Here is a 14,071-nt window from a genome sequence, read left to right as displayed (position 1 = left end):
GCTGGGACAAAAGGTTTGATAACCACTGCTTTACCGACTGGTAATCATTCCTAGAGTGAGGGTGACTGAGGCTTTATAGATCGAGTTGCATTCTACAAAGTACAAGAAAGTGACAGCATTTGATATCAATATAGCACATGTGTATCAATTTAATTTAATTTTAAACATAAAAGAAACAAAAGAAGAGATGTTATAGCAAATAAATGTATTTATTCTGTGGCAAAGAGTAATGTTATGAGCAATCCAACTAAGCTATTTTCACAACTTCACTATTTTAGTCAGAGTTTTGCAATTCAGTTTTTTTTTTTTAAATCGCTTTTTACAGAACAAACCCTATTGAGTTACTTTGCTTTTCAGGTTATGAACTTGGGAATTTGCTTTTTTAAAAGGACCATTTGTTTTGAATTTCTCTGAATGTCTCGAGTTTTTCACAAAACCCACACAGAAGGGTGGAGTGAATTGCCACAGATTTGGCTTCCAGCTATAAAATTACACCCTCGTGCATTCATATGTATACTTATTTCCCTCAAACCATCCCTCACTTGTTATTTTTGGAATCTGAAAAATTCACTTTGGATGGAGAAGATAATTTGTGATCTGAGAAAGTTATTGAGTTGCACACCATTTATTTCATATCCTGAAATGCTAATAGATTCTTGTGAATCATAAAGTCTAAGGGCTCTCTTTACTAAACAGTGAGCTGTAGTGAGGTGATAAACTAGCAAGTGTTTGTCCAAACAGACATATTTTGGCTACATTTTGCAGTCAGTGGATAACTTTGATTAACTGTCCTCGTAGTCCCCGTAGTCCCCGTAGTAACACACTCTAATGTAGCAAGAAAGGCCCTACAGTTTGAAATAGCTGTCTGATATCCAACTACAAATGTGATATAAAATGTGTGTTTTCATTTGTATTTCTTACATAAGCGAATACACTGTTCAGCCACAACATTACAACCACTAACAGGTAAAGTGAAAAACATTATATTGTTACCATGGCATCTGCCAAGTGGTGGGATATATTAGGCAGCAGGTGCACAGTCAATTCTTAAATTTTGTGCGTCACTTTGATAAGAGCCAAATAGTGCTGACTAGATGACTGGGTCAGAGCATCTCCAAAATGTCAAGCCTTGTGGGAGGTCCTGGTATGCAGTGATTACTGCCTAATAAAAGGAAGGACAACTGGTGACCCAGTATCAGGGCCATATGCTCCCAAAACTCATTAATGCACGTGGAGAGTGAAGGCTAGCTGTCTGGTCTTACCTTACAAAAGAGTTACTGTAACTCAAACTGCTGACAAACAGCTTAATGTTCTGGTGAGTATAATCATTGCCTTCAGGCATTTTAATGCAAACACTGCATTTTCAGCGTTGATGGACCTACATGGTGCTGGAGATAAGGTGAGTTTTCAAATTTTTAAAGGGGCTAAGGGGGGGCAAGCCACCTAAATGGTGGGTTAAACACTATAGGGTCAGGAATACCTGTTTGTGTTCCTTACCCTAAAGTGTTCCTTTAATGCTGGCCGTGATAAACAGGCATCAAACACACAGTGAATCACTGTTTGCTGTGTATGGGGCTGAGTAGCAGACCAGAGTGCCCATTATGATCTCTGTCCACCACCGACAGCACCTTCACTGGGGACGTGAACGTCAGAACTGGACCATGGAGCAACGGAAGAAGGTTGCCTGGACTGAAGAATCAAATTTTCTTTTAGATGAGGTGCAGGTGCGTCATTTACTTGGGGAAGAGATAGAAGCAGGTTGCACTGTGGAAAGAAGGTAGGCCAGTGGAGGCAGTGTTATGTTCTGGGCAATGTTCTACTGCAAAACCTAGGGTCATGTGGATGTTACTTTGACATGTACCACCTACCTAAAGATTGTTGCAGATCACGTACACCTGTTTATAGCACTGATGTTCCCTGTTGACAGTGGCTTCTCTCAGAGGATAATGGACCTTGCCACAGTGCAACAATTGTTCAGGACTGGTTTGAGGAACATGACACAGAGTTCAATGTGTTGCCTTGGCCTCCAAACTCCGCAGATACAATAGGAAACATCCAGAGGTCTTGTGGAGTCCATGCCTCGATGCATAACAGCAGTTTTGGCAGCACGAGGGGGACCTACACAATATTAGAGAGGTGGTTTTACTGTTGTGGCTCATCACCTTAGATAGGGCTATAGCAGGGAATGTTAGATTATGTTACTAAAATGTTACTTTATTTTACATCCTAGAAAACAATTACTCTGCGTGATACTATAGTAGATAAAATACCTAACTGTTAAGAATATCATAAAATAGAATACTAGAATATCAAAAATGATATATAAATAGCTATGAAAAGTCTTGGTAGATTGAAAAGACTAAATGTACTGGAAATTTTCATGAAATATCTTTCAACAGAGTAATTGAAGCAATTTTCTACATGCATTCCATATATGTGATGAGTGGGAGAGAGGTCAGAGTTATAAATTATAATAGAAGCTCTATTGATGTGACAAAAGACTGACAAAGCATGGTTATGAGGTAAACCTATATTTAGAGTATAAAAGAAACCTTGTTGTGTTAATAGTTGCAAGGAGAATATATACAGTTGGATAGAGAGGCAATGAGTGTCTTATTCAAGGGGTAGGTAAGCAAATGTAAGATGTACCTGTGTATCCTGAGTATAAAGGCGCTACTGAAATCTAAGTTTATAAAAGAGGAGGAATTATAAAACTGATTCTTGGAATAACCACACAAAATATATACAAATGTAAGAACAGATTTCCTAGCTAAAGGAGATATACCTACTATTGTGAATGTAATTACTCACAGAACACAGAATACCACTCTATTTTATTATAATTTATAAGAAGATACACCGGCAGAAGTAAACCTATGGATTTCTCTCAAGGACAAAAGCTTTAACTGAGCTTCTATAGTTTATGTGGCCTAAATCTGAGATATATTTGCTGTTTTAAAGATTATACCTTAGTCTTATTTAATCCTATTCACAACAGATTATTGATTATGATCCTCGAAATTTAAAGGGACATGCATCACTTTGAGAAAACTGTCTCATACAAAAGCTTTAGCTGCCTGCCAGCCGGCCAAAGCAGCCAGCCTGCCTGCCAGCCGACCACAGCAGCCTGCCTGCCTGCCAGCTGACCACAGCAGCCTGCCAGCTACCCTGCCAGCAGCCAGCAACAGTAATTAAGGTGATAAGAACTAACTTGAAAACATAAAATAATTGTAGGTGTTTTTTAAATTTTTAAGTTGGGGAAGTGTGCAGGTGCCAAATATAGGATCCATCCCGGGTGCAAAATTCTCTAGCTACGCCCCTAGTTCCAATATATCAGTAGCAAAGCCTAACATGCATTTACTAGAGAAATAATCACAGCAACTACAAGAAATACCTTGTAGTTTATGTGACAGCAAGCAAGAGAACAGTTTGTGGATTAGCCCCACTACTTTTTCCTGTCACTAACTCTCTGCGTACCTGCTATCTTGAGAATTGATTGAAAGTTGAGGGAACTGTTTATCTACTTTTCACATCATACGGAAACCTCTATAGTCATGCTTACAATTGCATAAATTACACGTGCCTCTCTGTCATTTAAACTAAATGCGAGTACAATGACAGGTACACTAAGTGTAATTGTGGGGAGTGGACATACTGCCCTAACCACCTTTGTACTTAACAAAGTTTATCATGAGCTGGCAATAATGCGTTATCTTTTGTGTTTGGCAAAAAATCACAGTGGATGAGTAAGTCACCCATTTTTCATTGAAAGCCATGGTCAGGTGCATTTTACATATGCAGGTATATTTTACCTGCATAGTGCAACAGAGCTAAATCAGATACATGCAGGAATGCACAGAATTACCAATCTTTAAAATTAATGTGTGTATAAGCAATTCTGTTTTAGGTTTAACATTATAGCATTACTACAACATGAATGCAATTATTCTCCAAGGCAATGGAATAATTAGTAACGTGCCCTTAAATATTTTTACGTTATTTTATTTTTTAGAATATTTTCCCATTTCTTAGTGTAACCCTGTGAAGTTACACAGGCTGCATTATCTGAAATTCCCAGTAGATGGCACATGGCCTCAGTATGCTGTTAATAAAACATTAGCATTGATCACATGACTTGCTGAAATGAGTGAGAGGAGTGTGGCATCATCGCAGGTGGGGGAGGACTTCCTGCACAGCTCGGAGGAAGGAGGTCCTAAAAAAAAAGATTCTAGAAGTGACCACATGCTGAGCCGAAAAAAGGACATGGGAGAGACTGTAGCACAGAGATGGAACCTGGCGGAGAGAACTTGTTTTCACCCAAGATCACACCAGCTGAGAGAGGGACCTGCTGGCAAAGACAAGCATTGAGTCTAGACGTTTGGTGAATCCAGTGAGAGGAGACTGCTACTGACTGACCTGGTTAATTGTGTTGTGAGGGTAAGCCAAGCCTCTCCCTGTATCACCACAGGGCACCTGTCTCCTCGCTCACAGTAAAGACTCTGAGGTCCCGTGACGGACATTACACATCTGAGGCTGCTTCAGTGACGAAGCGGAGCAGGACTTATTAGGGCCCCAACTCTCCTATGTGCACCAACGGCCGCTAGGGCGAAGATAAGGGGGTGGGACGCAGGTGTGCTGGTGGGTGAGTGAGGAAAATCCACATTGCATTGTTATCTGGTTACGCCATTGTATTTTCCTATGTATGTTGATTCAATTGCTATTTACCATATAAAGTTAGTTCCAGTTAGGCTGTGTCTGTCTCATTTGCACCAAGTATGTTCCCAGTGGGACCCCACATCCCTACTCCGGATGCTCCACTGGGTGGAGGCGCTGCCGCAGACATGTACCCCAGCTCCCAGATAGCGAAGGCTCAGGATCCGCCTGTCAGGCATAGTGAGTTAACTAGGTTTAAGGACCCCAAAGACACTATGGGGCACCCCCAAAACCCCGTTACATATGGAGGCGCTGCTGAGATCTATTGGGGTACAACCAGTGAGAATAGGTTAAGTCCTCAGGCCACTCCCTCCTTTGCAAAAGAGTGGGCCCAGCAAAGAAATGTACCATTACAGCAAGCTGTGATGTTATGCAAAGTCCCATCCTGCTGTGAGATGAATCACGTCATCTTGTGTATAGAAATTCGACTGGGAATAGAAATGGCGACCGTCAGGGATATCCTGCAGGATTCTGAAGGCCAAACTTACATGTTAATATATTGTCATACGGACTTGGGAGACCATGAGATGCCTACCAACATTCATTTATATGGAGCCCCGGATGAAGGATGCTCCTTAGTGTACGCTCTCCTTGATAAGAAAGAAAGGGTCTCACTGCAACAACCCTTTAAATTAGAACGGAAAGATTATGTCACAGAAAATTATTCTAAGCTCCTGACCCCCATCTCCGGAAAGGCCGGAGCCATCCCTAAACAAGCTGCCCATCCTCCTAGAGGACAGGGGATGATTACTCCTAAAGCAGAATCTCATCCATCTACAGCATTACTGAAACCAGACAACCCTGAAGTACGCACCCTGCCTACAGGAGGTAGTGATGTATCGGACATACTACAGAAACTCTCAGAAGCCATAGTGACGGCAAACCACACCCATAGTTACCGCAAACTAAAGGTGTTTTCTGGGAATCAGCCTGTTCCTGCAGGAGAAGAGCCTTTTGAGGTCTGGAAGGATAATGCTATGCAGTTGTTGGAGGAATGGTCTTGTACGGATACCATAAAGAAACAGCGGTTGGTGGAGAGTCTTCGTTTTCCCGCTACAGACATGATAAGACTGTACAAGGGAGTAAATGGGCAAGCTACTGGGCACGACTATCTACAAGTTTTACAGGATGCTTATGGGAAATCAGAAGATTTGGATGATCTGTTGGTTAAGTTCCTAGCCACTAAGCAGAAGGAGCATGAAAAAGCTACTGACTATATCAACCGGTTACAGCTATCGCTTGGAAAGTTATTCCATAAAGGAGCAGTCACTGCCCCTGAGTTGGATGCTCGGCTATCTAAGCAAATTCAGAGAGGTGGTTTGATCAATAATCCAGTTATGATTCTGCTGAGAGCCAAATTGGATGATAAAGTTCTGACTTATTCCACATTAATAAATACAGCCAGGAGATTGGAAGACAAGACGTGTCCACCCCTACAGAAGGAGAAAGAGGATACAGAACTGTCAGTTCTTAGGAAGAAGGTGGCTGAATTGGAGCTCTTATGCAAATCACCACCAGAGAGAGCAGATCTTCCCCCTGGAAGTGGGGGGCAACACAGGAAGACTCAGAAAAAGCTGTTTCCTGAGGATTCACCCCGCCGAGGGGACTGCTTTAAATGTGGAAAGACAGGGCATTTTCAGCGGGAGTTCCATGGAGGTGGATGTGGAGGTGCTGGCAACCGAGCTCGAGGAGACTCAAATGACCAGGTCTTACAAGCGAAGGAAGACCCGGCCTACATATAGTCTATCGGTAGGGGCCAAGATTGGGCCTAAATCTTTGGTACACGTACAAGTGGAAGGAATTCATGCTTCAGCATTGCTAGATACAGGTTCTCAAGTCACCATTATCTACAGAGACTTCTATGAACGTCATTTGAAACACATTCCTATGGAACCTGCAGGAGAGTTTCAGCTATGGGGCGTTGGGTCTCAAGCTCAACCTGTGGAGGGATGCATAAAAGTGACCATAACTATTCCCCAGTTAAATACCGGGATGATATGTCCTATGGAGCTGGAAGCTTTGATATGCCCTGCAGCCAAGAAAGTGTGTGCCCCAATAATATTGGGTACTAATGCAAAGATGGTACAGGATGTATTCAGGGCCTATCTGACAGAAGTGGGAGATGTCTCCTTAGACCGACTGATGGAGGTCAGCCCTGTCCTAGGAAAAGAGTGTCGACGACTAGCCCTTGAAACAAAACCAGGGTTGTGCCAGTATTCAGGAACAGAACCTGCATTTGTGAAGCCTGGTGAGACCAAAACCTTACTAGCCATAGCCCTCATGCACCATGAAATGTTGGGGGGAACTGGACAATACCTTATTGAGTCTCTGCCTGAAGAGGATCAGAAGAAGGGGTGGACTCTCATACCTGAGATAAAAGATTGGCGAAAAAGGTGGTGTCGGAGCTTTCCTGTGATGGTACAGAATTTAACCCCCACGGAAATCCAGATTGATCGTCATCAGAAGATTGGTGTAATACACCTTTTAGATCAAGTTTCGTCCATCACGTCTGTGAGTGCAGAACAGAAGGATCATGTGAAAGCACCTTTAGATTTTGATCTAGAAGATTCTCCCCTACCACAGCCGTGGAAAGACAGCCTTCGTTCAAAACTGGCCACCCGAGAGGGAGTGTTCTCCAGAGCAGGAGACTTGCGCTATAAGACTTGCTGATCCTACTCCCTTCAGAGAAAGGTCAAGAAGAATACCCCCTCGAGATGTGGAAGATGTCCGGGACATACTCCAGCAGATGGAAGGAGCAAGCATCATCACAGAGTCCCGGAGCCCCTATGCCTCACCTATTGTGGTAGTGAGGAAAAAGAATGGTTCAGTTCGGCTATGTGTGGACTACCGTACTCTGAACAAGAGGACTGTGCCAGATCAGTACACTTTGCCCCGGATAGAGGATCTTCTGAACGCCCTATCTGGCAGCCAGTGGTTCAGTGTGCTTGACTTGAGGTCTGGATATTATCAGGTACCCATGAAGAAGGAGGATCAGGAAAAGACAGCTTTCATCTGCCCTTTGGGGTTCTTCCAGTTTACCAGAATGCCACAGGGAATCACAGGAGCTCCTGCTACTTTTCAGAGGCTGATGGAGAAAACTGTGGGGGATATGAATCCCAAAGAGTGTCTAGTGTATCTAGATGACCTAATTATTTTCGGGAAGACACCAGAGGAGCATGAACAAAGATTGCTAAAGGTGTTGGATCGACTGCAAGCTGAAGGCCTGAAGCTATCAGTGGACAAATGCCGATTTGCCCAGAACTCTGTCACTTATGTGTGGCACATAGTCTCCACTGAAGGAGTAGCCACAGATCCTGCTAAAATTGAAGCAGTGTTGAATTGGCCAAGACCAAATAACATCAGTGAGTTGCGGTCCTTTCTCGGATTCTGTGGTTATTACCGAAGGTTTGTGAAAGACTACTCAAAGATTGCTCGAGAGTTACATGACCTGCTGAAGATTACCTCTGACGTAAAGGGTGTTAAGGCACCATATCCTAAAGACCCCTTTGGAGAGAAATGGACTTCAGGATGTGAAGATGCCTTTCTGACACTGAAGAAGAGACTTACAGAAGCTCCTGTCTTAGCCTATGCAGACCCTGAGAAACCATATATCCTCCATGTGGATGCCAGCATGGAAGGCCTAGGGGGTGTACTGCACCAAAGTTATCCAGAAGGATTGAGGCCGGTGGCTTACATAAGTAGAAGTCTTACAGGTGCTGAGAAGAACTATCCAGTCCATAAATTGGAATTTCTGGCATCGTGGATAAGCTGCATGACTATTTGTATGGAGCAACATTCGAAGTAAGGACTGACAACAATCCACTTACCTACATCCAGACTACAGCTAAGCTGGATGCCACAGGTGGTTGGCTGCCTTGTCAAGCTACAGTTTCAGCCTGAAGTACAAGCCTGGGCCCAAGAATGTCAGCGCAGATGCCCTGTCCCACAGACCTAGACTCCCTCCTCACCAAGAAGAAGAGGAGTGGGAAGAGATCCCTGGGCCGGGGGTAGGAGCTTTTTGTCAGATGTATGTGGTGGCCGAGAGTCAAGAAGAATTTGCCGAGCTAAGAGGGATAGACTCCATTAGCCACTCTCCAGAAGCTGTGCCTGAGGTGTTCCATGCTCCAGTCATGCTTCAACAGTGGTCCAGTATAACCACAGAAGACAAGAGGAAGGCTCAAGCGCAGGACTGGTATATTGGGATAGTTGTCAGAGAAATAAAGACTGAGAATCCTAAATGGCTGACTCCTCTACCTGTGAGTCAAAGAGAATTATACCGAAGAGAATGGAGCCGACTACATCTCGAAGATGGAGTACTCTATAGGGTTGTGAAGTATCATGATCACCCTGATAGAAAACAATTGGTACTACCGCACAGATACCGTGGCATGGTCCTGAGAACTCTCCACGATCAACATGCGCATCTCGGGGTGGACAAAACCTATGGCCTAGTACAAGATCGGTTCTATTGGCCTCGCATGAGGGAACATGTCGAGCAACATGTAAAGACATGCAGGAGGTGTATCCAGAGGAAGACCCTGCCTGTGAGAGCTGCCCCTATGGGTCATCTGAAAAGTGCGGGACCCATGGATCTTGTGTGCATGGACTATCTCTGCATTGAGAACGATACAGCGGGAATTGGAAATGTGCTGGTGGTGACGGACCATTTCACCAGATATGCTCAAGCCTTCCCCACTAAAGATCAAAAGGCTGTGACTTTAGCCAAAGTCCTTTGGCAGAAGTATTTTATTCACTATTGATTACCCAATCGGATACACTCTGATCAAGGTAGAGACTTTGAGAGTAAATTGATCAAGGAGCTGTTGGGCATGTTGCAGGTGCAGAAGTCCAGAACCACACCTTATCATCCGGAGGGTGATGCACAGCCAGAACGGTTCAATAGGACCCTCCTAGATATGCTAGGGACTCTCAAGCAAGTCGAGAAGCGGTCTTGGAGTAAACATGTGGAAGCCAACTGTACAAGGCATGAATCTACAGGGTTCTCACCCTATTTCCTAATGTTCGGAAGAGAAGCTCGATTGCCGATAGATGTCCGTTTGGGAGTGTCTCCTGATGGAACAGATTCAACTTCACACTTTCAATATGTGAGGAACCTCAAACAAAACCTTCATCGGGCCTATGAGTTGGCCACCCAAGCTGCAGCAAAAATGGAAGAACGGAACAAAAGAAGATATGATGCTAAGGTGAGATATCGGGAGATTCAAGCAGGGGATAAAGTTCTTCTCCGGAATCTAGGTGTGCTTGGAAAACACAAACTGGCTGACAGATGGAAAGATACCCTGTTTGAGGTTGTGTCCAAACTGGAAGGACTGCCAGTGTACAACATTAGGGGCCCGGAGGGCCGAATAAAGGTTTGGCATAGAAACCATCTGCTTCCAGTTGTGTATGCTGATGAAGAGGAAGAGAGTAATGAAGAACTGGAGGAAAACCCAGCAGAGAGTCCTAGAAATGGGGCAGAGGAGACCCCGGGAACTCCCAGTGCAGAGGATCAGTGGTGGTCATCACCCGCTGAAGAAACACAGCAATTGCCTCCTTTAACTCCTGTGGTTTCAAAAAGTCCCGGAACCTCTCCTGGGTCACAAAGTTCTCCAAAGTTGAATCCAGAAAGTCCATGTTTTGTGCCTGGAACTTCCCTTAGAGACTCTACTTCGAGGGCAGGAGTCGAAGTTCCACAGTTGATGTCCCAAGATCCTCTCCCCCAGTGAGAACTGAGACACAGCACCAGAGTGCGGCAACCCCCCAGGGCCCTAGTTTATGATAATATAGGAGAGCCCAGTTATGCCCCGTTGATACAAGCCGCATCTAAAATGGCCACTTTCCTACATGCACTAGCTGAAGTGGTAAATGTTAGTGACTCTTTACCATAGATAACTAGCTAGCTAGGATGTTACTGTGCTAACTGTACTGTAGGTATGCTAAACCTTTCTCTGTTGAATTTTTGTTAAGCTCCCTGGCTAGGACTTGCCAGTGGAAGGCAAGTATTTTCAAGGGGGAGCATGTAACCCTGTGAAGTTATACAGGCTGCATTATCTGAAATGCCCAGTAGATGGCACATGGCCTCAGTATGCTGTTAATAAAACATTAGCATTGATCACATAACTTGCTGAAATGAGTGAGAGGAGTGTGGCATCATCGCAGGTCCGGGGAGGACTTCCTGCACAGCTCGGAGGAAGGAGGTCCTAAAAAAAAAGATTCTAGAAGTGACCACATGCTGAGCCGAAAAAAGGACATGGGAGAGACTGTAGCACAGAGATGGAACCTGGCGGAGAGAACTTGTTTTCACCCAAGATCACACCAGCTGAGAGAGGGACCTGCTGGCAAAGACAAGCATTGAGTCCAGACGTTTGGTGAATCCAGTGAGAGGAGACTGCTACTGACTGACCTGGTTAATTGTGTTGTGAGGGTAAGCCAAGCCTCTCCCTGTATCACCACAGGGCACCTGTCTCCTCGCTCACAGTAAAGACTCTGAGGTCCCGTGACGGACATTACACATCTGAGGCTGCTTCAGTGACAAAGCGGAGCAGGACTTATTAGGGCCCCAACTCTCCTATGTGCACCAAGGGCCGCTAGGGCGAAGATAAGGGGGTGGGACGCATGTGTGCTGGTGAGTGAGTGAGGAAAATCCACATTGCATTGTTATCTGGTTACGCCATTGTATTTTCCTATGTATGTTGATTCAATTGCTATTTACCATATAAAGTTAGTTCCAGTTAGGCTGTGTCAGTCTCATTTGCACCAAGTATGTTCCCAGTGGGACCCCACATCCCTACTCCGGATGCTCCACTGGGTGGAGGCGCTGCCGCAGACATGTACCCCAGCTCCCAGATAGCGGAGGCTCAGGATCCGCCTGTCAGGCATAGTGAGTTAACTAGGTTTAAGGACCCCAAAGACACTATGGGGCACCCCAAAACCCTGTTACATTAGTTTATTATTTAACTTGCAATTTCTTCCCACTGTATAGCAAAAAAACACTAAAATTGGACAATTCCATCGTGCACCTCTTTTCAAATATTGTAAGGCATAAAAAGTTATATTTGAATCCAGGAAAATAGTATTGAATAGAAAGGGTAACTATAATTGAGTGGAACATAGAAAATGTGTTTCCTTCAGCGTAGCAATTTTAGCAGATTGCAAAGCTGATAATTGAGACACATTTATAGAACAGTATATATGATTTGTTGTATCTATAAACCACTGTTAGAAATACTAGTCTCGTGTAGCCCATTGTACATATTGAAGTGTGTTCTTTTACAACACAGCCAGCAAATTATCTGCTAATTCAACAAAAGTCAGTGTTAATTAGCGAAAAAATAACATTGTAATGAGAAACGGACGATCATTAAGAAAAACATATAAAAATGGAATTTCCATCACATATGAGAATCTGTTTTCAACTATCTTTTTTGTGCATTAAACTGCGTTTTCTTCTGCAAGTAATCAGGAGACACAAATTATTTCAAACGTTGTAGAATGAATTCTTAGTTAACTTAAAATAAATAAAAACAGATTAAAAATGGTGCCTTTTTTTTTGTTCTGTAACTCATTCCACTTTGTTCTAATGATAAAATGTATATAATGTTAAACTTATAATAATAATAAAAAAAAAAACATAACTGCAAAACACATTAAAATCTATTAAAATATGCCTGAGGACTACGTGAATAGTAGTCGTTGAATTTCCTTAAGACAAGTTCAGACATTAATAAACTGTATGGAAATACAGAGACAGTGCGTTGAATTATTTTGTTACGCCTGTTTGTAAAAGTAAAATTGCAATCCGTGGGGTTTTTGGCCATGGAATTTTCAGACAAACGATCAAAACGTTTAATTGTGCAACATGTAGCCGGTGGAGCCCAGAGGTGATATTTCAGCGTATTACATATTATGCAATACTCATACTTGTGTAATGCTGTACAGATGTTTTACTGACATAGTTAATATTTCAATAACGATATAGATTACATTACTAAAACATGTCACAAAGGTTAGGTTCATTTTTTTTTTTTTATTGAAAATGGTTTATTGTGTGATTTGGGGATTCTTCACTAAACAGCAAGTTTAATGCATTGAAAACTGAATAGCAAAATACCGCCAAAAATAAGCTGATTAGAAAAATTCTGCAACTCAGCTATTGTCGCATCTTGGCAATTTTAGCCTAAGTTATGAAATTTGGCCTCACCTCGCAACTAAAGAATCTGCTGCCAATGTCTTGGTTGCAGATACCACAGGACACATTCAGAGGTCTTGTGGAGTCCATGTCTCATCAGAGTTATTTGGCAACAGTTTTGGCAACAGTTGGTAGCAGTGCTGAGGCATGAGGTATGTAGCACCGGCAGGCACAGACCCCAGTAATCACCCGGGATCTCGGCTGGATATTATACCACCTAAGCTTTATAGAGCATGTTTAAGTGTAAGTAGGATACTTTGCTTTTGTGCACCTTATATATTTTAACATATTGCACTATTAGACCCTCTCTGCTTTATTTTATTTGCTGGTGTCGTACTGGACACAAAACATTTTGGATCTACATATATCCCAAGACGGGGATTGTACCGTCAAATCGCTAAACAGCAGAGCTCTCAGTAGCTCATAAAAGTGTGAGTGAGACACCTATATAGTTAACTGTCTGTAAAACCATTAAGACATACTACACCATTTTTTGTTGTATTTCTGTGTTATTTTGAGGTTTTCCTGGTACCAAAATACAAAATCACTTGCATATATACATTATTTATTACACATTATTGGGTTATTGTTAAGATTGAGTATACCCGTGGGATTTTTTCAGTTCTGTTTGGCGTGGTTTATCACCTGTTGTTTTGTCACATTTCTGAGTGGTGCAGTGCAATGTGATTTTTCATGATACCTAGAGATAGGACCCTGATTGGCTGGATTAGCGGCACCCAAAGGTGTACAATGTAGGGAATAAGAAGCAGATAAATAAAAAAACAAAACATATTTACTTGCTTTCTCTTCCTGCAAAATGAGACAACTGTCTTCTACAGGAAGAAAAAGCCGTTGAATGAAACAGTTGTCTCAAAAGGATGCATATCCCTTAAAAAAATAAAACACAAACAGATGAATACAAAACCCTCTTTTTCTCAAACCTGATATTTGTAAAATAGAAACTACAGGGAAAAAAATCCTACAAAGTGTTGACTGCGTGACTTTAGACATTTTCTTTAGAAACCTGAATGCAGAATATTTTATAAAACTGAATAATAAACCTGTCAATGGGAATCTGTGTGATATTTATATTAATAATGTATTTCCATGGCTCCCTTGTTCTTTCAACAATAATATATTTATCAAACTGCATTCCGCGAATACCTTCAC

The sequence above is a fragment of the Pelobates fuscus genome, chromosome 2, assembly GCF_036172605.1.
Source record: "Pelobates fuscus isolate aPelFus1 chromosome 2, aPelFus1.pri, whole genome shotgun sequence".
Classification (NCBI taxonomy): Eukaryota; Metazoa; Chordata; class Amphibia; order Anura; family Pelobatidae; genus Pelobates; species Pelobates fuscus.
The sequence above is the reverse complement of the archived record's forward strand: the minus strand, read 5'-3'. Positions refer to the sequence as shown.